Source organism: Solanum verrucosum, unplaced genomic scaffold, assembly GCF_900185275.1.
Source record: "Solanum verrucosum unplaced genomic scaffold, falcon-dt-bn FXZP01000062.1, whole genome shotgun sequence".
NCBI lineage: Eukaryota > Viridiplantae > Streptophyta > Magnoliopsida > Solanales > Solanaceae > Solanum > Solanum verrucosum.
Genome location: NW_026020477.1, coordinates 3,767 through 29,292, shown reverse-complemented (window position 1 = coordinate 29,292; position 25,526 = coordinate 3,767). Strand labels below are relative to the sequence as shown.

General features: G+C 40.7%; 1 pseudogene; it reads left to right on the top strand.

Moving 5' to 3' along the window:
• Nucleotides 1–9,857: 9,857 nt before the first annotated feature.
• Nucleotides 9,858–24,729, top strand: LOC125809218 (uncharacterized; annotated as a pseudogene).
• The last annotated feature ends 797 nt before the right edge of the window (nucleotides 24,730–25,526 follow it).

Genomic DNA, 25,526 nt, shown 5'->3' with positions numbered 1-25,526 from the left:
ACTAATCCAATCAATACATAATAAGTATTATTAATATTAAAAAATAAAAAAGACAAAACAGTCCATTATCTTTAGATTTGTGCTGCAACTAATGATATTTCTTTCAAGTAAATCATTATTAGTCCATAGATTTTTAAAACTAGTACATATTTAGTTCCAATTCTAACGGCCGTAATTGTTTTAACAGAGACAACTAATATGCGCCATGACTTCAAGTCAAAGCAAACAAACTTTCTCTATCTCTTAAAAATGTACTTTTTTTTTTTTTTGGAAAGTACTTTCAAACAACTCACTATTTTTTACAATTTAAAAAAACAGGCAAAATAGTGTGGAGGCCCCTTTTACTTGGCTCTGTTTGTATGTTGACCCTTATACTTACAACTTTGCCAACTAGACCCTTGAACTTGCTGAAACACAATATATCAAATATCTCTGACCATTGACTGAACACATGTGACATTAACATTGCTGACTTGAAATGATGTGTGATTCCACACGTTTTAAAGCAAGTATGTATAAAATTTATATGAAAAAAAAACATTAAATTTTTTTTAAAAAAATAAATGAATCTTAAAACCCACTCCACTTCTTTCTTTGGATTCACCCACCATTTCCCTTCTTCTTCATCTTAACACCCCGCACACTGTACCACACCTGAATATTTTCTCAAAATTCATTTTTTTTGCTGCAAATCAACGTCCCTCCTAGTTCTTTTCGTTTTGCCATATTTCTTCTTTCAAAATCTCGATTTCGTGCGTATTCTTGGGTGATAGTGGGTATTGAAAAATGAAAAACTTCATTGAAAAGCTTGATGAAGCTTCAAGAATAATAAATAGGTTTTGTGAATTTATGAAAAAAAATTAAAATTGTATAAAGATTTGTTGGATTTCTGTTTGTGAATCAATAGTGTAAAATTCAAGTCAAATAGGTAAGATTTCCACCCATTTGACATGAATTTGGTGCTCAATTTGAGAGCAAAACTGGAGAAAATAATGTTCAAAATTTCCAAGGTACACTTTTTATTTTTATTTTATTTTTTTAATATTTAATGTCTTGTGTGTCATTAAAAATGATATGGAATCCTACGTGTAAATGAGTGTACCACACACACACACATAGGATGAGGAAAGAGTTTAAAATATTGTGTTTCAGTGAGTTTAAGGGTTTAGTTGACAAAATCGTAAGTATAAGGGTCCAACTTACAAACAAAACCAAGTATAAGGGCCTACCAGGTCATTCCGCCAAAAAATAATAATAACTAAATACAAATTTCATCTTCAATTCCAACTTTAAATTTTTAAATGAAGTCAAAAAAATATTTATAAAAATATGTAGTAGCTCGTATATATGATTTAAAGCCCGTTTGGATTGAATTAAAAAAGGTAACTTTTTAAGGTGTTGAAAGTTATTTTAAAAATAAGTAGTTATGTGTTTGGATAAAATTGTTTGTAACGACTCAGAAAATGATAGGTTAAGCAAGAGCCTATGACTTTGTGTTGACTTTATAATGAGGTTCTATGAGGGGTTTTTATGTAATTTCATTTTAATTGTGTTACATCCGACAATTTAAAATGAATATGAAGTAGCTTGAAATTGGAAGTAGTCACTTTTGGAAAAAGTTCAGAACCTGAAAATTTGGTTAAGTGTGGGAAATCAGTGAGTTTTTGGCCAACTTTGAGCAGTCATAACTCCTAGCTCAGGATGATCCAGGAGTAGTTCCAGTTATGTTTGGAAAACCCTTGGAACGATCTTTCCAACGCCACCGAGTTTGCTCGATTCCGAGTTCGTATGAGCGAGTTATGCCCTTTGAAAGTTGGGCAGTGAGCAAGGAGTCCGTCCGGAAATTTAAGGGCATTTTGGTCTTTTCACAAATCTTTTCTTTTGAGGTTATATTATTGTGTTAGGCTGATTATGGATCATTTTTGTTCCATTTTAAAAGAGTAAGAGTTAGGGTTCTTGAGTGAGGAAGAGAAGAAGAGGGGAAGAAGAAGAAGAAGAAGTTGGAGCTATAATTGAAGATTTTGAGTTCCTTCTTCTTCAATTCTCGTGGGTTTTCAACTTAGAGGTATGGGGATCCTTTATCCTTGATTATTCTTCCTTTCAAGGAGCTCAATTCAAATGATTCAAGGTTCTTCCAAAAACACAAAAATCCTAATTTCGATTCTAAGCATGGGTTCTTGCATTAAATGATTTTTTTGATGATTTACGTTATTAATGGTGTCTATTGATGGTGTTAAGAAAGAAATTTCCATGAACCCATGTCTTGGCAAGTTTCCTAAAGTTGGCTTATGAAGTGGGTTTATTATTTATGATTGAATGATGATGGAAGTATGCTTGGATTGAGTTGAATAGTTGACTTCTATTATTATCTATGCTTATCTATTGTGAATTGTTGGAGAGTTGAGGAATGGTGATTGTGGCTTGGGAAAAAGGGTAAGTGGACCTAACTTCATTGTTAAGGTAGAATTGATATAGAATTGTGATAGATTGATGTGTGATCCACTTATGGTGGAGGTGTTTACTTATTGAATGTATTGTGTTTATGGCCTTGGAGGCATTATATGAGGAATTGAAGTGTTGACATGATATCATATATGTGAATGGGATGTGAAGGACTTGAATGAGAATCAAATGAAGTAAAGGCAATCATGTTGTGAATATAAAGGTGTTCGTGTGATCTCAAGGTGATCTTGTTTAAAGTGTTATTGTATTGTGATTGAAAGTGTGTCCTCTATTATTGTTCATATGTGATGATGATGGAATGTGAAGGATCTTTATAATGTGATGTGTGTCTTGACTTGGTGGACTTAGGTGCCTCTTCTTGATACATTAGAAGCTTTGTTGAATATGAATCGATAGGATATGACATTCCTTTCGGATGTAAGTGACGAAACCTGTTTTTGAGCTGGATAGTGTTTGGTATTTTAGGCATATCTCTTGCTCTAGAACTTAGTTTGCAGTGAATAAATATGATTTGGAAAGCTAACTCGTATACCTACAACTTTTATGTTTATGTAAAATTCTAATTTAACTGTTATGGATACGAAATATGGGACGCAACATAGGGCAAGTTCTGCCCAGATTCCGAGAATTGAAATCCTGCATGACCAGCGGCTAGTGTCTTGACTATATCTTTTTGTACAAAATATATTTTGCGGTGATCCTTGTTTGTTTGCAACCCTAAGAGATGTATCTACATCTTTCATGAAGGTTATAAAGTCTAGTTCTGCCATTTTCCTTTTCAAATCTAAGATGCAACATGAGGTACTAGGCTGGCCAGATTCCCTGTTTTGGGAGCATAGTTGTATTTGTACATGCTAGGCTTACTTATGATGATGATCCTATTTTACGTCAACATTACTGAGCTAATAGAAGTTAAATAAGTTATGTAATTGTATTTTAAGGTTGATATACTCGTGAACAAGTTGAGGTATGTGGGTTTGATTGTGGAAACCTTCCTTTCCACAAGTCCAACCATTTATCCTCTATTTCTACTTCAAGTTTATGGGTCCTTATGATTATTTATGAACTCTTGAATTATGGAATTACTACTACACATCCTATTATGGTCTATTTTGCATATTATCATGAAATGGAATTATTATGTGATGTTTATGGTTTTCATGCTTCCATGATCAAATTATGAAGGTTGATATATATGTATGTTGTTGGTGGGCTGATTTATATGGATTTTGGAATTGGTTGCCTAGTACGGGGGGTAGTAGGCCCGTATAACCATATCGAGGGGTTGGTACCTTGGTTGCCTAGTACGGGGGGTAGTAGGCCCGTATAACCATATCGAGGGGTTGGTACCTTGGTTGCCTAGTACGGGGGGTAGTAGGCCCGTATAACCATATCGAGGGGTTGGTACCTTGGTTGCCTAGTACGGGGGGTAGTAGGCCCGTATAACCATATCGAGGGGTTTGTACCTTGGTCCCTAGCTCGGGGGGTGGTAGGCCCGGGTAACCACATTGAGGGGTTTGTACCTCTTTCGCCTCTCCAAGGGGGTGGTAGGCCTTAGAAATATTATATTGATGGTCACTCACCACACATGTACTACGCCCCACTAAATATGATTTATTTTATGTAAGCATCATTATACATATCATCTCATTAATATGCTATCTATCGGGTATGATTATGCACGTTGCCTATAAAGTCCTTATCTAAGGTAATCTTGGGGAACACTTAAGTGTGCTTGAAGAGGATCGTGTGGGCGGTCACTTCTTGTCTCACCCAAGTGTGTCTTAAGGTTATATTAGGTAGAGGTCCTATGGTAATAAAATGACATGTGTCCTTCTAAAGTTAAGCATGGGTTGTATATGGATTTATGTTAAGTATATGTATGGTTGGCTATGGTCTTATATGTTAATGTTGACTTGTATTATGTCTCTTATACTTGTAACGGAAAGGTTTTATCAAAGGATATGAAAGCATACATTTCTTGTAAATGTCCGTTGTGCATATTTTCTTGCATGGTCTCCATACTTAGTACTTAATTGTGCTAACCCCTTTCTTTCGCTTTTTGACTAAAGTGTAGGGATTTGGAGATGGTGATATGTCATGGCTACTTGATAGGTTTTTAAGAGTTGAAGATGAAGACTTGGTGAGTCCTCATAGATTCGAGGGCAATAACCAACATGTTCCTTTTTTTATGTCTCTCTAGTATTTGCTTAAGTTTTGAGTGGGCTTAGTCCCAATGTTATATTCAGGTATTAGATGGTTTTGAGACATATTGTATAAAGTCTAGAAAGTCTTCCGCTTGCTATTTATTGAAAGTATCTTCGTGTGTGAAGAAAGTTTTTAATTCCTTATGGTTTTGGTGTCTATGCGATGAATGAATGCTAAGAGGCTTGTATTAGACCTCTTCGAGGTCGAGTACGCCGGTTACGACTAGGGGGTGCTCCCGGGTCGTGACATTGTTGCAATTGAAAAAAGTTATTGATGTGTTTGGCAAAGTATATACATACATCTATATACATACATACATACATATACATATTGTAACGACTTGTTCCCTCGTTATGGAAAAACCAATGGGGACGGATTTTGTGCCAGGAAACTTTTTGTAATAACTTGGAAATTTCTAGCGTAGGCCAAACTTGGACGAAATCTAAGTCAGATAAGGTCTAGAGAAATATAGTAATAAACAGGGGATCTAATTATGAATTTGATCACATGAGTGGATAGCCAAGACGTTAAGGAGCCTATATGGCTTTACGAAATCGAAATCGGGCGAGTAGAAATCCCGAAACTGATTTTGGCGTGAAAGGGTAATTTTAGAACGTCCTGGTTTGAAAGTGTGTTGTGAAATGGGAGCTTGGAACTCACATTCCAAGGTTTTTTCTCCGTGCAGGCCGCTGTAGCAGGATAGATCCCGTTGTAGCGAGGCCACTGTAGCGGGATGGGTCTCGTTGTAGCGGGATAGGTCCCGCTGTAGCTGGCCAGTCATGACTTAAGTCGGGAAAAAAATCCCAATTTCATTATTTTTCTGAAAACTCCATTTTTAAGAGTTAGGAGACGACCTACGGAGATTTCTTGATAGTTTTCCACGATTTTGGTGCTAAAGGTAAGAATTTTACTCTCCTAATCCATTTTTCGATTCGTAGAATTTAGATTCTTGGGTAATTATCATTGGGGGAGGGTTTTGGCCAAATATTAATGGTGAGAAAATTCCTAGTTGTACATTAGGATCATGGGTTGGTCTTAGGTTATTGGGTTTCTTATATTCCGGATAAATTAGACCTTAATTATTGATCCTTGCATTAAATTAATCATTTGTAGACCAAAAACAAGAGGAAAGAATTCGGAAAGGGAAGGCTAAAGTGTCTTAGGAGGATTCAAGCTTGGTTTCGAGGTAGGTTATGGTCTGATTTCCTATCTGCTGGAGCTGTTGAAGAAGATTGGGCTCTATTACCCCCATTACCCTGCCTTTTCTTAGGACAGTCTCTCATAAAGTGACCCATCTGACCACACTTGAAGCAGACATTAGAGCCATCACGACACTCTCCTAGATGGTTCCTACCACATTTAGCATAAGGTGGGTTCTGAAACTTTTGTGCCACACTTCCCGAAATCTTAAGAATTCTGATTTTGGTGATGATTCTTGTTTTGGGGTGCAGGTGCACTAGTTGAAATGGAAAAGGTCTAGATGACCTCTATTGAAAAGATAATCGATTCCCATTTCGATCTTTTGTTGGCCAGTCTCATTACTTTTTATCTTGGCCCTCTTGTTGCAAAAATCTTCTCTATCATTTAAACTATCTTTTTCAACTTGCTGCACATGAATCATGAGTCTGGCTATGTCCATGTCCCCTATCAACATAACTGTCTTACCTTCCTTACTCGATAAGCAGGGTAGCCCGGACACAAACAAACACATCCTGCTCCTTATATCCACCACTATCTCCGAACCATAGCAGGATAACTTAGTAAACTTGAAGTTGTACTCTTGCACACTCATAGCTTCTTGTTTCAGATTCGGGAACTCTCTCACCTTAGCTTCCCTTAGCTCTCAAGGAATGAAACGCCCTAAGAAAGCATTCTTAAATACAGCCCAACTCAAAAATGGTGGCTCTTCTGCCCTTTTCTTCTTCCACTGATCATACCATATCCTAGCAACACCTTTGAGCTTATACGAGGCTAACTCCACATGCTCTGCATCAGCAACACGCATGACCTAAAACACTTCATGAAGTTCTTCCACAAAGTTCTCTGGATCCTCCGCGATCTTTGACCCTATGAACTTTGGGGACTCATCCTAAAAAACTCTCGAATTTTAGATGTATCAGTCACATCCTGCCAACCAAATCCTTGTTGACCTGCTTTATTTGCCACAACCTAAGTCAATTTTTGAATAGCATTCCTGAACTCAACATTGGTGACATCTCCCTAGAGAGGGTGCACTTCTGGTGCATTGGGATCTTCTTGACCTTGAGGATTAGCATTTCTCCTAGCAGGATAATTTGAGCAATTATCTTCTTGACCTTGAGGATTCATGACCTTCAAAAGGGGTAAATTGCTAGGGTTTGTACATGTTGATGAAAGTTGTGTATAACCTATTGATTCACTTAGAAAGTAAATCTCTTATGACTAGTATGTATGGTATTGTTGAAAGTATTGATCTGCTCTTACCCTTATACTTAATGATGCATGAATAGTCTAGGATGATAATGATGTATTGTGTTGATTGAAAGTCTAATTCTCATGAAAACACTATGGATGTAATGTGAAAGTCCTACTCACATACTAATGTTGATTCTAAGGTTGAAAGTACATTCTCATCTTTAATGAATCTATGAGATATTTCGATGGATTGTATTGAATGAGGGATAGAGCATTCCTTCACATGTGTAAATGCAATTCAAGACTTAATTATGTATAATTCAGGAGATAATGCTTAGCACCGAGTGGATATGGACAATGAGGCAAGGGCCCTTCCACCAATGCAATAGGAAAGGGTCATCCAAAGAAACTCATATGGAATCCCCTCCGCCAATGCAATAGGGCGGGTTTCTAGAAGCAATCTCCCTATCCCATAACTAAGTGTCAACATAGGACTTAGATAGTGGATCCACCTAGACGCTATACACTTAATCCTAGCTTAGGCAAGTAGGACACATTCTTCGGTGTGGGGTTACATGAAACCAGATTCCATGTAGCTCACACGGTCTATGTCGGTTATGCTATTCTTCCCTAAATGAATGATAATGAATGAGACGTGGGCCATACTATGATTTCTTGGTGAGTGTACTTAGTAGGATTGGGGGTATGGGACTTCACTCCCACATTGCACAAGTGGACTTAGTAGGATGTTGTGGGATGGTTCCTTATTATTTTGATGAGATACGAGTGCATACATATATCTTGAATGGTTATTTATTATGAATGACTTTCCTTGTAGTCAAAGTAATGTTCAAGATTAATTCCTTGTTGGTGACTAATGATTATAATGAGGTTTAAAGGTGTAATGACCCTCCTGGTCATTTCTTTGTTTTGCCTTTTGTGTGTCATTTAGAGTGTTCCTGTAGCGACCCCAAGTCATTTATGACTTGCTGGGACTGACAGTTCGGTCACCTAGTCGTTCGTTTGGTTATTGTGCTAGTTTTGGTGTTTTGGAGCTTTTGAACCTTGAACGATCATTTTCGATCAAAAGTTTGAGAAGATGACATCAGAATCCAATTCTGACGATTCCATCAGCTCCGGAATGGTCATTTTAGGCTAGTAGTATGGTCGGCATGACTCCCGAGGTTTTCAGTGTGAATCGGTGCGATTAGGCGTTTTAACTTTAAGTTTAAGCCTAATTTTGACTTTAGTCAACATTCAGAGTAAATGCGCTCGGATGAGAATTCCATCAGTGCGATTAGTTTCGGAATGTAGAGTTTGGTCTAGATTGACCCTTCTTTTGTGTCCCAAGGTTTCTGATATTTTTCCGAGCCCTTTGTGGTTTTTGAATTAAAATGACATTTGGGTGTGGGACCCACTTTATGTCAAGATGACCTCGTATGGAAATTTTGATTGCGCCATTGAGTCCGGAATATCAAATTTGGTATGGTTGCATAACTCGTTTGTGGGGACGGGGTTCCGAACGAGTTTGGAGCACCCTGTCGGAGTTTTTATGTTTTGGGAAAAATTGCAGAAAAATCTGCTATAAAATGCAGATTATCAGCAACCATTATCCAAACTTAAAACCATCATAACTCTCTCATCTCTCAACCGAATTAGGTGATTCGAAGTATGGGAGTTTCGTATTTTTAGTGGCTTCGCTGTAGAGTGTTCGAAAGTTGTTGGGTGCACGTAGTTCGAGGTAATTATGCGATTAACCTGGCTGTTGTACCCCTTTTTCGAGCTTTTGTTTTTGGCATTCTTGTTTTGGTCATATCTCTCTCATTTTAGCTTGGTTTTGGGTGATTCAAAGTCCCACGTGTTGGGAATTATCATGGCTATGTCGTGGAGTGTTCAACGAGTGTTGGGCACTTTTTGATTCTCATTAATTCTGAGTTAGACTGCTGCTGTTTTCTTTTAAGTTGATTAAAGTGTGGTTTTCTTGCTTGTTGGTTTTTGCTGTGTTTTGAGCCTCGAATTGTGTTCCATTTTGGAACACAAGTTCGGGGTACTATTTAGGGTCTCTTGATGGAGACAAATACAGACAGTTCAGTGCGGGTCCCATGATTCCCGTTGTGAGTCCAAAATTGACCCATCTTTGTTTGTTGTGATTTTGGTGTCTAAACGAACGTACTAACGTTGTGATCCTATATTTGATAGAGTGACAACATTCAAAGGTCGTTCGGGAAGGAAAAACTCCGGTAAAGTGATTTTGAGCGCGCGCGGTCGGCTACGACTTCCTTTCTATTAGATTGAGCTTAATTGTGTAAAATCATGTCGATTGGAGTGAATTGGGGGTGGGCACGAGTTTCCTACTTTACTTCGATTAGATACCTTATGTTAGGATTGATTGACCATATTTTGGGTATAGTATCATGTTAACCAGTTTAGTAAAGTTGCATGCTTATGTGCTAAATGCTATTGTATGCTTGTTCATCCTTAACCGTAAGCATGATGTCCTTAGTCTAGGTTAGACTAGCATTGCCTTAAACTTATAACCCGTGTGGGCTAAATAGACCTGACTTTCTGTCGACGTCGTTCAGATGACTTAGTTCCTTGTAGATTGGAGTAGCAGACTTGAGTCTGATAGTTTGAGCCTTAGATTAGGCGTTATCACTGGTTGCTGCACTTCTGTATCTTCTCCCTCTAGTTTCGACGCGTTCTCGAAGGTTTGGTGCATCACTAAAGGTGTGGGATTGAGATAGTATAGACTTGGGGCCCTTTCTGTGATTTCTTAGAGTGGACGACGTTTCATGGTGGTTGTTGTTGGATTGGATCCTATTGGAGATACCATTACCCACGGGGTCATTCTTTCTAGCTGGGCTGGGAGCGTATCGCTGGCTGGGTAGACTCGGTGATATCGACGATTGCCTCCGAGCCTCTCTTTCTAGTTGGGCTGGGAGTGTGCTACTGGCTAGGCGTCCCCGGGTTGCTCTTTCTAGCTAGGCTGGGAGTTGACTACATGGTAGGACGACTCACGATATCTACCTCACTCACGGGTCCCTCTTTCTAGCTGGGCTGGGAGTGGACTGTTTGGTTGGGTGCCCCCTAGGGTCACTCTTTCTAGCTGGGCTGGGAGTGCACTGTTGGCTGGGTGAAGTCTGATGGATTATCTTGGTTACTTTGGGCTGGGAGCCCGGTTTCCTTCTTTCTCAGTACACTTAGCTATTATGTGTACCTATCAAGCTTATGGGGCTTCGTTTAGGTTTTACTTAAACTTGCGCATGAGTGTACCTTCTGGGCTTATGGGGTCCAGTTAGGTTTAGTTTAGTTGTACTTAGTTTGTTTCTGGTATGCTTGTGTGCTTTCTTTTCATATCCATTTTGACCTTTCTATGTCTAGATTCTATCCTTTTTATTGTCTTTACCCTTTTTGCTTAGTCGGCTTGTGATGCCTACTGAGTACCTGTTGTTTTGGTACTCATGCTACGCTCTGCATCTATTTCGTGATGCAGGTCCCAGTACTAGTTACCAGTGGTGATTAGTTCCATCTTTCTTTTGCAGCTGTGACTCGGAGACGAGGGCGAGCAGTTAGCGTTTTGGGTTTGTCTTGTCTCCTTCTTTTGTTTTAGCTAGTTTTGTTGCCTTTGAGACACGCTTTGTTGTGGTCCACTTTTGGGACTTGTACTCTTTATTAGATAACTCTGTACTAGTGACTTCCAGGTTATGGGAGGAATTTTATATATATATTTATTTTGGTTTGCTTCCGCCTTGTTGTCATTATTTAGATTATTATTTTTGCTAGTTTCTACCCTTGCGCTCATTGCTTGTTGTTTTGGGTTACGGGTTGGCTTACCTATTGGTAGGGTATAGTAGGTGCCATCATGATTCGAGAAATCGGGTCGTGACAAGTTGGTATCAGAGCCCCATGTTCATCGGTCTCACTTGTATAGAGCTAACGTCTAGTAGAGTCCTCCGGATAGGTGCGGAGACGTCCGTAACTTATCTTTGGGAGGCTACATGATGTCTTTAGGAAGATATCATCTTTTGTTTCACTTTCGTGCAACGTGTGTCTTATTGGTTCCTTGAAATCTCACTTATTTCACTCTTTCACAAGATGGCTCGCTGGTGAGGTGGCGCGACCAGGGGTGATGCACCCGAGCCTGCAGACAGAGCCCTAGCTTAGGGTAGACGTCGACCCCGAGGTCGAGATAGGGCCGCAACACTAGCCCAGGAGAGAGAGGAGGATCTAGAGCTAGTAGCGAACTCTACAGCACCTCGTATACCAGATCAGCCGGTGGGGCTGGGACAGCCTAGCAGCCACCCGGACCAATTCTGACTCCAAATCTCCAGGCCGTTATTGCTTAACTCTTGGGTGAGCTTGGGGGTATGCAGCAGCCACCCGCCCTAGCTACACCAGCACTAGTACCGCATGATCAGCCTACAGTGAGGGCACCTCAGGTCCAGGTACCACCTGAGGGAGTATAGCCCTTGGCAGTGGACATACCTATGCCGCTTGAGGACCAGAAGATGCTTGGTGTGTTTCTCAGGTTGACACCACCGAGGTTTTCTGGGGCTGTGGGTGAGGATGCTCACGAGTTTCTTACTATTTGTCGTGAGAGGCTTCACACTTTGGGTCTAGTGGAATCTAGAAGGGCTGACTTCATTGCTTACCAGCTAGATGGGCCAGCTAGGTAGTGGTGGCGCACATTCATTCAGACCAGGCCAGTTAGATTTCCACCAGTATCATGGGATGAGTTTTCTGAGGCCTTCTTGGCCAAGTTTATCCCTCGTAGCGTCAGAGACCGCCTCAGGGATCAGTTTTGCAGGTTGGAGAAGGGATCCATGTCGGTGGCAGAGTACGAGACTAGGTTCCACGAGCTGTCCCATCATACCGAGATGATATTACCTATAAAAGAGGAGAGAGTTAGGTGCTTTGTTCGTGGGTTGAGATTGCAGCTTCGGCTTGAGACCCAGTCCTTAGTTTCTGCGGGTCGATCATTTTTAGACGTAGTTTACCATGCCAGTACTATAGAGCATCTTCGTCGCGAGGCCCAAGGGGGCAGTGAGAAGAGGGCTAGACATAAGGGCAGCTACAGTGACTCCCGCCCCAGATCTAAGGATTATCATAATAGGACTGGACGACGGTTGCGACAGGGTCAATCTAGCCGGCCTACCCAGGCCTCTTTTCAGGCATCAGATGGTGCTCGGAGCGAGGCCAGTTCGAGTCAGGGCCGTGAGGTGTTTCAGTCGGGTTCTTCAGGCCATGGTGGTCGTTCTTCTGGGAGTCGCCCTCGACAGAGTTGCTATGAGTGTGGTGATATAGGTCATTGGGCCAGGGACTGTCCTCAGCATAGTCGGATTGCTCCCGCTCCTCAGACAACTCCCCGAGCTTTACCAGCACCTCCAGCTAGAGGTTGTGGTCAGGGTCATGACCGTAGATGTGTTCATCAGGGTATACGGGGTGGTCCCCGAGGAGGCAGGTCAGGTGGTAGGTTTGATGGTCAGGGTAGAGGTAGACATAGCCATTTCTATGCAGATCCAGCGAGGGCGGAGGCTGAGGCATCAGATGATGTGATCACATGTACGATTCTTTTATGCCAGCAGCCTGCCTTGGCTTTATTTGATCCGGGCTCTACTTTTTCGTATGTTTCTGTTTACTATGCCTCTCGCTTGAGTATGATATTTGAGCCTCTGGTAGCGCCGTTGCATGTGTCGACCCCCGTGGGTGAGTCTTTAGTAGTGGATCAAGTATTTTGATCTTGCTTAGTTACTATCCAGGGGCATGACACCCGGGCTGACCTTATATTGCTTGACATGGTTGATTTTGATGTGATTCTGGGCATGGACTGGTTATCCCCTTATCGCACTGTTTTAGATTGCTTCTCTAAGACCGTTACCTTAGCCATTCCTGATATTTCTCCGATGGTGTGGCAGGGATCTCGTGGTAGCACACCAGTTGGGGTTATCTCTTTTATTCGGGCTAGGAGGCTAGTGGCTAGCGGATGCTTATCATATTTGGCCTATGTGCGTGATGTGAGTAGAGACGTCCCTCCGGTTGAGTCAGTTCTCGTTGTTTGTGAGTTCTTAGATGTGTTTTCTGCCGACCTACCTAGACTACCCCAAAGCGTGATATTGATTTTTTGATTGAGCTTGAGTCAGGTACTCGGCCTACTTTTATTCCGCCATATCGGATGGCTCCTGCAGAGCTCAAGGAGCTCAGTTGAATAAAGTGACAGTGAAGAATTTATATCCTCTGCCTAGGATTGATGATCTAATTGAGGGAGCTTCAGTGTTCTCTAAGATTGATTTGAGGTCCGATTACCACCAGTTGATGATTAGGGCAGCGGACATCCCTAAGACTGCATTTAGGACCCGTTATGGCCATTATGAGTTCTTGGTGATGTCATTTGGGTTAACTAATGCCCCTGCTGCCTTTATGGACTTGATGACGCGCGTGTTCAGGCCTTATCTTGATTTCTTCATCATAGTCTTCATTGATGACATTTTGATATACTCGCGGAGTAGGGGTGATCATGAGCAACATTTGAGAGTTGTGCTCCAGACTTTGAGAGATCAGCGGCTTTATGCCAAGTTGTCAAAGTGCTAGTTTTGGTTAGACTCTGTAGCGTTCTTGGAGCACATTGTATCCAAGGAGGGCATTATGGTAGATTTGGCGAAGATTGAGGCTATTCGTGATTGGGCTAGGCCCACCTCAGTTACTGAGATTCAGAGTTTCGTTGGACTAGCAGGTTACTACAGATGATTCGTAGAGGGTTTCTCTACCTTGGCAGCACCTCTGACAGTTGACTCGTGTTGATGTTCCCTTTGTTTGGTCATAGGAGTATGAGGCGAGCTTTTTGAGGCTCAAGGAGTTATTGACCACCGCTTCTATATTGATTCTTCCAATTGAGGGCGAGGGCTTCACGGTTTATTGTGACGCATCCGGCGTTGGTTTGGGTTGTGTATTGATGCAACAGGGCCGGGTTATTGCTTATGCATCAAGGCAGCTTAAGGTCCATGAGCGCAACTACCCCATTTATGACTTGGAGTTGGCGGCGATAGTTTTCGCGCTTAAGATTTGGAGGCACTACTTGTATGGAGTTCGATGTGAGATCTATACCGATCATAGGAGTCTTCCGTACATCATGAGCCAGAGAGACCTTAATTCGAGGCAGCGTCATTGGATTGAGCTCCTGAAGGACTACGACCTTTCTATTCTCTATCATCCGGGCAAGGCGAATGTGGTAGCGGACGCCTTGAGCCAAAATGCGGTGAGTATAGGTAGTCTAGCCTTCTTATCTGTTGAGGAGCGACCCTTGGCTTTGGACATTCAGTTCTTTGCTAATAGCATGGTTCAGCTGGATATCTTAGATTCTAGATGTGTCTTGTCCTATATGGGAGTTCAGTCTTCTTTGTTAGATAGGATCCGTGGTTGCCAGTTTGAGGATGAGGCCTTGATGGCCCTTAGAGATCGAGTGTTAGCGGGTGATGGTGGTCAGGCTACCTTAGATCCTGGTGGAGTGTTGAGATTCGCCGGCCGCATCTGTGTTCCGAGAGTTGGGGATTTGATACAGTTGATACTTTTTGAGGGCCATAAGTCTATATACTCTATCCATCCGGGCACATCGAAGATGTATCGCGATTTGAGGCAGCATTACTAGTGGAGTGGCATGAGGAGAGATATTGCTGACTTTGTTTCCCGTTGCTTGTGCTGCCAACAGGTAAAGGCCGAGCATTTGAGGCCTGGTGGTGAGTTTCAGAGATTTCCCATTCTGGAGTGGAACTGGGATCGCATTACTATGGATTTTGTGGCTGGCCTACCACGGACTTCTAGAGGTGTTGATAGCATTTGGCTCATCGTTGATCGATTGACCAAGTCAGCACATTTCATTCCTGTTCAGTCTTCATTTAGCGCCGAGAAGTTAGCTCGTATCTATATTCGGGAGGTGGTTCGACTTCATGGGGTGCCAGTTTCTATTATATCAGATCGGGGTTCTCAGTTCATGTCTAGCTTTTGGAGGACCTTTCAAGATGAGATGGACACTCGAGTTGACCTTAGCACAACTTTCCACCCGCAGACTGATGTTCAGTCAGAGCGTACTATTCAGGTCCTTGAGGATATGTTGCGGGCTGGTGTTTTGGAGTTTGGTGGTCATTGGGACCAGTTCTTGCCTTTGGCGGAGTTTGTGTATAACAACAACTACTATTCTAGCATTCAGATGGCCCCGTTCGAGGCATTGTATGGTAGGCATTGTCGCTCTCCGTTGGGCTGGTTTGAGTCTTCAGAGCCTAGGCCGCGGGGTACGGATTTGATTCAGGAGGCTTTGGACCAGGTGAGAGTGATTCAGGATAGACTCCGAACGACTCAAAGTAGGCACCAGAGTTATGCGGATCGGAGGCATCGAACTTTGAGATTCTTTGTTAGTGATCGGGTATTCCTCCGTGTGTCGCCCATGAAGGGCATGATGAGGTTTGGGAGGCGAGGTAAGCTTAGCCCCAGGTACATTGGGCCTTTTGAGATACTTTGGACAGTTGGGGATGTTGCTTATGAGTTGGCCCTACCTCCAGCATTTTCAGCCATCAACCCGATTTTCCATGTCTCAATGTTGCGCCGGTATGTTCATGATGAGTCCTATGTGCTCCAGTATGATGCAGTTGAGTTGGATGACCGTTTGACATTTGTAGAGGAGCCAATTGCCATACTAGCCAGATATGTGAAGAGATTGCGCTCGAGAGCCATTCCCGTTGTTAAGGTTCGTTGGAGGCATCATCCAGTCGAGGAGGCTACCTAGGAGACCGAGCAGGAGATGCGAGAGCAGTTTCCCGGTTTGTTTGAGCCTTCAGGTACTTCTTGACCCTTACTTTTACGGACGAAAGTCCTTTTTAGTAGTGGATATTGTAATGACCATCCTGGTCATTTATGTGTTTTGCCTTCTGTTTGTCATTTAGAGCGTTCCTATAGCGACGCCAAGTCATTTATGACTTGCTGGGATTGACAGTTCGGTCACCTGGTCGTTCGTTTGGTTATTGTGCGAGTTTTAGTGTTTTGGAGCTTATGAACCTTGAACAATCATTTTCGATCAAAAGTTTGAGAAGATGACATCAGAATCCAATTCTGACGATTCCATCAGCTCCGGAAGGGTCATTTTTGTAACACCCCAGATATTCTATGACTTAATTTAGAGCCTCACCTTATGAATAATGACTTAAAAATAGTCAAAATGATGTTTATAAACCTAAACTAATGTAATTGACTTGGTTTGGAAGAGTAAAAGTCTAAACGTCAAGAAATGACCACGACGTCCGGAAACTAGAGAAGAATGTGTTCTAGTGTGTCCTTAGGTTTTGGGCAGGTTTGGGAGTGTCGTATGATGGTATAATCTTGTAAAAATAGTTAAAATAGGTAAATATATGTTTATAGGGTTAAAACATTCGGATACGACCCCTCGGGACCACCTAAGGGGACCCCAACCTTGGACAAGCAAGCTGTCAAGGCAGCTTGCAAATTGAACTTGGAGGGAACAAGGGCGGGTCGCGGACTTGCTCCTCCAAGGAGCAAAAAGTTTGTTCGCGATACGGTCATGTCGCAGACTCTACTGTCTCAAAATTTAATTCCAAATATCTTCAGGGAACATCTCTGCATCGCGAACTTGTTCCGCAACGAAAATGTAGAAATTCAGAAATCTATTTTTACTTCATTAAAGAGTCCACTTAAGTGAGGGGTATTTAGGGTACTTTAGGGGACGTGTATATAATGATTTTTAAGTCAATTTACCTCACTTTTATCACTCAAACACAAAACCCCAATGATTTAAACCAAAAGTTCCTCCTTCTCTCTAATCTTTCTCTCTTCTCAAGAACTCCATTGAAGAAGATTGGAGCTTCAAGAAAAAGACCAACTCTCCAAGGTTTCAACTCGGATTTTCGTGGTTAATTCGTCAATAAGGTATGGTTGCTTATCACTCTTGGGATTCCTTTCCCCAAGAGGCCCTTTCAAGATGAATTTCAAAATCTCCAAATTCTAGGTTCCAATCCAAAAATGTGGGTCTTCATTCAAAAGTGAAGTTGATATTATAAACTGACTTTGATTGATGTTATATGAACAATTATGAATGAATTTAGGTTGTATTGGTGGTTTCTTGAAGAATTCCCCATGAGACCCATATTTCTCCTTCTTTTCCTAATTCTAACCCTAGTTTGTGTTGGATATTGAATGAAGGCTATGAATTGAATGAGGTGTTATGTAATTCATGTTTGTATGATGATTCTACCCTAGGTTATGTATAATTTCTATGAAATTAGGGTTGAGTCTTTGAATGAAGCCTTGAAGGCTATGAAGGGAATATGTCAATTGCTTATATTGATGATTGATTATGTTATTACTTCATGAATTACCTTGTATTATGTATTGGTTATGAATTTCTTGGTAATTGAAGGATGGATGTTCCACGAAAGGCAAGAAGGTATGAAGGTTGGTTCTTCTTTGAACTCAAGTATGAAAGATGAATTACTTAGATTGTAATGATGCTATACCTAATGTGTTATTGTGGTGTTGATGACCTAGTTTCCTCATCCTTAAACCTCTACACTTGAATTAGCTATGAAGTATGTATGTATATTATGGGATGATTGCTATATGATTGAAAGGTAGTTCTCATGATTGTAGTGTAATGTAAAGTGAAAACTTTACTCACTTGCTAAGTGTCTCTAAACTGAAAGGATTGTTACTCACTTATGAACACATATGAGCTATTATGGTAAGATGTCTATGTAAGAGTCTAGTAAAGGCTAATGTGAACTTATGTGATGACTAAAGATGATTACTAAATGGAATTAGATGCATAACACCGAAAGGGCATGTAAGAACAAGTATCCACTCCCTAGGATTGATGACTTATTTGATCAACTTCAAGGAGCAAGTTACTTTTCAAAAATTGATTTGAGGTCGGGTTGTCACCAACTTAGGGTGAGAGGTGTTAATGTTCTGAAAACAGCCTTCCGAACAAGATATGGTAATTTTGAGTTCTTAGTGATGTCCTTTGGTCTTACAAATGCCCCGGCGGCTTTCATGGATCTTATGAATCGTGGGTTTAGAAATTTTCTAGACTCATTTGTTATTGTCTTTATTGATGACATCTTGATATACTCTAAAGGTGAGGATGATCACATTAATCATTTAAGGATAGTATTGCAAGCCCTCAAAGATCACCAACTCTATGCTAAGTTTAGCAAGTGCGAGTTTATCTAAGATCGGTTGCTTTCCTTGGTCACATTGTTTCTAGTGGGGTATAAAAGTTGATCCAAAGAAAACTAATGCGGTCAAAAGTTGGCCTAGACCTTTGAATCCTTCCGACATCCGAAGCTTTTTGGGTTTGGCCGGTTACTACCGGAGGTTTGTTGAGGGATTTTCATCTATTGCATCTCCATTAACGGCCTTAACTCAAAAGAAGTACAAGTTCGAATGGTCGCAATCTTGTGAAAAGAGCTTCCAATTGTTGAAAGATAAGCTCACCTTCGCTCCGATTTTGACCCTACCGGAGGGCACCGAAGGGTTTGTAGTATATTGTGACGCTTCCCGAGTGGGTTTGGGTTGTGTCCTCATGCAGCATGGTATGGTTATAGCTTATGCCTCGAGACAACTCAAGGTGCATGAGAAGAATTATCTAACTCATGACCTTGTGCTATCGGCCGTAGTCTCTACTTTAAAGATTTGGAGACACTATCTCTATGGGGTACATGTGGATGTGTTTACCGACCACATGAGTCTTCAATATGTTCTTAGACAAAGAGAATTGAATATCCAACAAAGGAGGTGGTTGGAACTCTTAAAAGATTATGATATGAGTGTCCTTTACCACCCCAGAAAAGCAAATGTGGTTGCGGATGCTTTGAGTCGTATATCAATGGGTAGTGTGTCATATGTGGAAGAAGAGAAAATGGAGTTAGCCTGTGATGTACATAGGCTAGCCCAGTTGGGTGTCCGACTTGAAGATTCCCCAAAAGGAGGTGTCATGGTCCGTCATAATTTCGAGTCATCGGTTGTTGTTGACGTGAAGTATAAGCAACATCTTGACCCTATTTTGATGTAACTAAAAGAGTCGGTTCTCAACAAAGCAATAGAAACTTTCTCTCAATGAGAATATGGGGTGCTTAGGCACCATGGAAGATTATGTGTGCCGAATGTGGATGGCCTAAGAGAAACAATCTTAGAGGAGGCCCATGGGTCCCGATACTCCATCCATCCGGGAGCCACCAAAATATATTGCGACTTACGTGAGATTTATTAGTGGAACGGAATGAAAAGAGACCTAGCAGATTTTGTGGCTAGGTGCTCAAATTGCCAACAAGTCAAAGCCGAGCACCAAGGACCGGGAGGTCTAACTCAAGATATTGATACCCCTACTTGGAAGTTGGAAGAGATCAATAGGGACTTCGTGGTAGGTTTTCCTCGAACCCGTAGGCAACATGATTCCATTTGGGTCATTATGGATAGATTGACTAAATCAGCCCATTTCCTTCCCGTCAAGGTTTCTTAATTGGCGGAAAATTATGCTAAGTTGTACATTAAGAAGATTGTGAAATTGCATGGGGCCCCGTTGTCGATTATTTCGAATAGAGGTGCCCAATTTACTTCCCATTTTTGGAGGTCTTTCCAAAGTAGGCTTGGTACTCAAGTTAGTACTGCATTTCACCCTCAAACGGATGGTCAAGCGGAACGCACCATCCAAACCCTAGAGGCCATGTTGAGCGTATGTCATTGACTTCAAAGGTAATTGGGATGACCACCTACCTCTAATAGAATTTTCCTACAACAATAGCTACCACTGAAGTATTTCTATGGCACCCTTTGAAGCACTTTATGGTAGAAGGTATCGATCTCCGGTTGGGTGGTTTGAAGTACGTGAATTTGCTCTTCTTGGTCCCTAGGTAGTCTATGAGGCTACGAAAAAGGTTCAACTTATAAGTGATAGGTTGAAAATGGCTCATAGTCGGCAAAAGTCTTATGCAGATAATAGAAAGAGAGATCTTGAATTTGAAGTAGGTGATTGGGTCTACTTGAAGATCTCACCCATGAAAGGGGTGATGAGGTTTGGTAAGAAGGGGAAACTTAGCCCCCGGTATGTTGTGCCTTATGAGATCTTGAAGCGTGTTGGAAAGGTCGCTTATGAGTTGAAATTACCCATCGAATTGGCCCCGGTTCACCCGGTGTTCCATATTTCTATGTTAAAGAAGTGTATAGGTGACCCGATGTCCATTCTCCCTCTAGAAGGTTTAGGGGTCAATGAGAACCTTTCTTACGAAGAGGTTCCGGTCGAAATCCTAGATCGTCAAGTTAAGAAGTTGAGGAATAAAGAGGTTGCCTCCGTAAAAATCCTATGGAGAAACCACCTAGTTGAGGGTGCAACATGGGAGGCCAAGGCCGACATGAAGTCCCTCTACCCTCATCTTTTTCCACCTACTCCTAGCCATAGTTGAGGTTAGTAGTCTCTTAATTTTGTATAAATTGAAAAAAAAATCATGTGTGTTGATGATTATGACATGATTTCCTTGTATGTGCATATTTTTGTGAAAATTCATGCTTAAAGTTGTATTTTGAGTTTTCATGAATTTTGTTTCTCATGGCTGATATTGAACCCATAGATGTAGTGTGATGTTGTCTTCATGAGAGTTGTAATAAGCATACTTGATGTTGTCTTGTTAAAGAAATGTCTTGTTGATTGCTTAATATATATGTTTATGCTCATTGAATATGGAGAAGGTAGTTCCTCCTATACATATGTGAAGTAAAGAGTTTTGAGCATAGTGATGTTGTGGATTAAATTCCTATATGATATGATGATTTGATGTTGTTGATGCGAATGGTTGTTGTGTGGCTAGTTTGAGTCATTGTCTCCCAAGAAAGAAGTCCAAGTGACATTCGGGGACGAATGTTCCTAAGGGGGGGATATTGTAACACCCCAGAAATTCTATGACTTAAGTTAGAGCCTCACCTTATGAATAATGACTTAAAAATAGTCAAAATGATGTTTATAAACCTAAACTAATGTAATTGACTTCGTTTGGAAGAGTAAAAGTCTAAACATCAGAAACGACCACGACGTCTGGAAACAAGAGAATAATGTATTCTAGTGTGTCCTTAGGTTTTGGGCAAGTTAGGGAGTGTCGTATGATGGTATAATATTGTAAAAACAGTTAAAATAGGTAAATATATGTTTATAGGGTCATAACATTCGAATACAACCCCCCGAGACCACCCTAAGGGGACCCCAACCTTGGACAAGCAAGCTGCCAAGACAGCTTGCAAATTGCTCTTGGAGGGAACAAGGGCGCGTCACGGACTTGATCCTCCAAGGAGAAAAAAGTTTGTTCGCGATGCGGTCGTGTCGCGGACTCTACTGTCTCGAAATTTAATTCTGAATATCTTCAGGGAATAGCTCCGCGTCACGGACTTGTTCCGCAACAAAAATGCAGAAATTCAGAAATCTATTTTTACTTCATTAAAGAGTCCACTTAAGTGAGGGGTATTTAGGGTACTTTAGGGGACGTGTATATAATGATTTTTAAGTCAATTTATCTCACTTTTATCACTCAAACACAAAACCCCAATGATCTAAACCTAAAGTTTCTCCTTCTCTCTACTCTTTCTCTCTTCTCAAGAACTCCATTGAAGGAAATTGGAGCTTCAAGAAGAAGACCAACTCTCCAAGGTTTCAACTCGGATTTTCGTGGTTAATTCGTCAATAAGGTATGGTTGTTTATCATTCTTGGGATTCCTTTCCCCAAGAGGCCCCTTCAAGATGAATTTCAAAATCTCCAAATTCTAGGTTCCAATCCAAAAATGTGGGTCTTCTTTCTAAAGTGAAATTGATATTATAAACTCACTTTGATTGATGTTATATGAACAATTATGAATGATTTTAGGTTGTATTGGTGGTTTCTTGAAGAATTCCACGTGAGACCCATGTTTCTCCTTGTTTTCCTAATTCTAACCCTAGTTTGTGTTGGATATTGAACGAAGTCTATGAATTGAATGTGATGTTATGTAATTCATGTTTTGTATGATGATTCTACCCTAGGTTATGTATAATTTCTATGAAATTAGGGTTGAGTCTTTGAATGAAGCCTTGAAGGCTATGAAGGGAATATGTCAATTGCTTATATTGATGATTGATTATGTTATTACTTCATGAATTACATTATATTATGTATTGGTTATGAATTTCTTGGTAATTGAAGGATGGATGTCCCACGAAGGGCAAGAAGGCATGGAGGTTGGTTCTTTTTTGAACTCAAGTATGAAAGGTGAATTACTTAGATTGTAATGATGATATACCTAATGTGTTATTGTGGTGTTGATGACCTAGTTTCCTCATCCTTAACCCTTTACACTTGAATTAGCTATGAAGTATGTATGTATATTATGGGATGATTGCTACATGTTTGAAAGGTAGTTCTCATGATTGTAGTGTAATGTAAAGTGAAAGGTTTACTCACTTGCTAAGTGTCTCTAAAGTGAAAGGATTGTTACTCACTTATGAACACATATGAGCTATTATGGTAAGATGTCTACATAAGAGTATAGTAAAGGCTAATGTGAACTTATGTGATGACTAAAGATGATTACTAAAGGGAATTAGATGCTAAGCACCGAAAGGGCATGTAAATGATGTCCGGCTCCCCACATGGGTTTCCTCACGTTTAGCAAGTCCGGATTACCTACGGTATGTGTTGTCTCATGAGATGGAAACCCCCACGTTTAGTAAGTTAGGGTTTCTAGAAGCAATCTCTTTGACCCTTAACTATGTGCCCACATAGGACTCTAGCTTAGTGGATCCACCTAGATAGCTATGTACGAATGGTTACACCTTAGGCAAGTGTTAACCCTCTCTTTCCGGTGTGGGAGTGGAACACCGGATTCCGTGTAGCTCTCATGGTCAATGTCGGTTATTGCAATATCTCCCTAATGTAAAAGTAAATGAAGGTATGAAAGGTGTGAACTCTTACTAGGGCTTTCTTTAGGGTTTCTACATAGTGTAAGGGAGAGTATGTGACTTCTCTTGCACATTGCACTTGTGGGATCCTAAGAGATGGTTGTAGTAGTGTTCTCTTATGATTATGATTATTATGACTTACTTATGTTGAAGCTATGTTATGTATGATCATTATGAATGTGGTAAGTTATGATGAAATATGATCTTATGAACGTATGCATGAAGTAGGTTGCTTAATGTGATACTTGGCTTTGAATAGGGTTATGGGGTTCTATTCTTTGCATTGCACTAGTATTTATTGGGTTGTCTACATTTTGGGATGATATTATGTTGGTTTGTACTATGATACTTAATTTGTGTGCATATTGAATTTACTTGGCAAAAAGCATGTTTTGAATAAAATGTCCTTTTATGCATGTTTCAATGGATTTTATGCATAGTAGCCATACTTAGTACGTGTGTTGTAATAACCCATATTTTCTCCATTTTCCTAAACATTTAGGTTCGGGCCGTTGAGGATTCAAGCTTACTTCTCAAGACACTTGGAGTTGCTTCCCCAAGTTGGTGAGTCCTCAACTCTGAGGACAAGACCCTATGATCTAGCTTCTATGTTTAGTTCTTTGCTTATGTTGAAAGACATTGTTGTACTTCCTATTTTCAAGACTTCTTATTCATGTAAGGGATAAGTCCCATTTTCGATACTTCTATGTCTAGATGGAGCGTTGTGACGGAGTTAGATTCTATTTTTCATATATGAAGTGAAGTTGAACTTCCAAAGTAAAAGTTTTAAATTTTCCGTGATTTTATTCTATGATACATGTTATGATGAATGCTAAGGGCTTGTATAAGTCCTCTTCAAGGTCGAATACGCTGGTATCGACTAGGAGGTGCTCTCGGGTCGTTACAATTTTAGGCTAGTAGCATGGTCGGCATGACTCCCGAGGTTTTCAGTGTGAGTCGGTGCGATTAGGTGTTTTAACTTTAAGTTTAAACCTAAGTTTGACTTTAGTCAACATTCTGAGTAAACGCGCTCGGATGAGAATTCCGTCAGTGCGATTAGTTCTGGAATGTCAAGTTTGGTCTAGATTGACCCTTCTTTTGTGTCCCGAAGTTTCTGATATTTTTTCGAGCCCTTTTGTGGTTTTTTACTTAAAATGTCATTTAGGTGTGGGACCCACTTTTTGTCAAGATGACCTCGTATGGAAATTTCGACTGCGCCATTGAGTCCGGAATATCAAATTTTGTATGATTGAATATCTCGTTTGTGTGCACGGGGTTCCGAATGAGTTCGGAGCACCCCGTAGGAATTTTTAAGTTTTGGCAAAAATTGCAGAAAAATCTGCTATAAAATGCAAATTATCAGCAACCATTTTCCAAACATAAAACCCTCATAACTCTCTCATCTCTCAACCGAATTAGGTGATTCGAAGTGCGGGAGCTTCGTATTTTCGGTGGCTTTGCTGTAAAGTGTTCGGAAGTTATTGGTTGCGCGTAGTTCGAGGTAATTTTGCGATTACCTTACTATGTACCCCTTTTTCGAGTTTTTGTTTTTAGATTCTTGTTTTGGTCATATCTCTCTCATTTTAGCTCAGGTTTGGGTGATTCGAAGTCCCACGTGTTGGAAAATATCGTGGCTACGTCGTAGACTGTTCAAGGAGTGCTGGACACTTTTCGATTCTCATTAATTCTGAGTTAGACTGCTGTTGTTTTCTTTTAAGTTGATTAAAGTGTGGTTTTCTTGCTTGTTGGTTATTGCTGTGTTGTGAGCATCGAATTGTGTTCCATTTTGGAACACCAGTTCAAGGTACTGTTTAGGGTCTCTTGACAGAGTCAAATACGGACAGTTCACCGCGGGTCCCACGATTCCCATTTTCACTCCAAAATTGATCCGTCTCTGTTTGTTGTGATTTTGGTGTCTAAACAACCGTACTAACGTTGAGCTTCAAAGTTATTGGTGAGCCTCCTTGCTTCCGGAGGATCCATTGTTTACTTTCACTCAATTCATTTTTTTATTAGGATGTCATGGGTCTTGTCCCGACATCCATCTCAGTTAGTAGAGGCTTCATAGATAGATAAACATAGTTCATGAGTCTTGTTCATTTATGTTATTGTTGTCGGAGACTTGAGTTGCCCTTGAGGCCAGTTTGAATGTTTATTTCTAAATATTCTGAGTTTTCTTTTGAGACAATTAGTTAAGTTCTGCTTTTGAGTTCATACTAAATTTGAGTAAGTCTTTCGCTAAGAGTTAAGCCAGGCCAAGGCTTTGCTTGGGGCAACCAATGGTTCTCGCGTGCCAGTCTCATTCAGGGTATAGACTCGGGGTCTGAAAAATATAGTCAATGCATTTGAAACGAAGGACATAAGAAAAGCTTTGAAAAAAATATAGTCATTTTGTGGGATATTAGCTTTGACCGACAATAAGACCATGAGAACTATATCATGGATCCATCCGGTATATCCCTCATACCGAATGAAGGGGAATCTACTT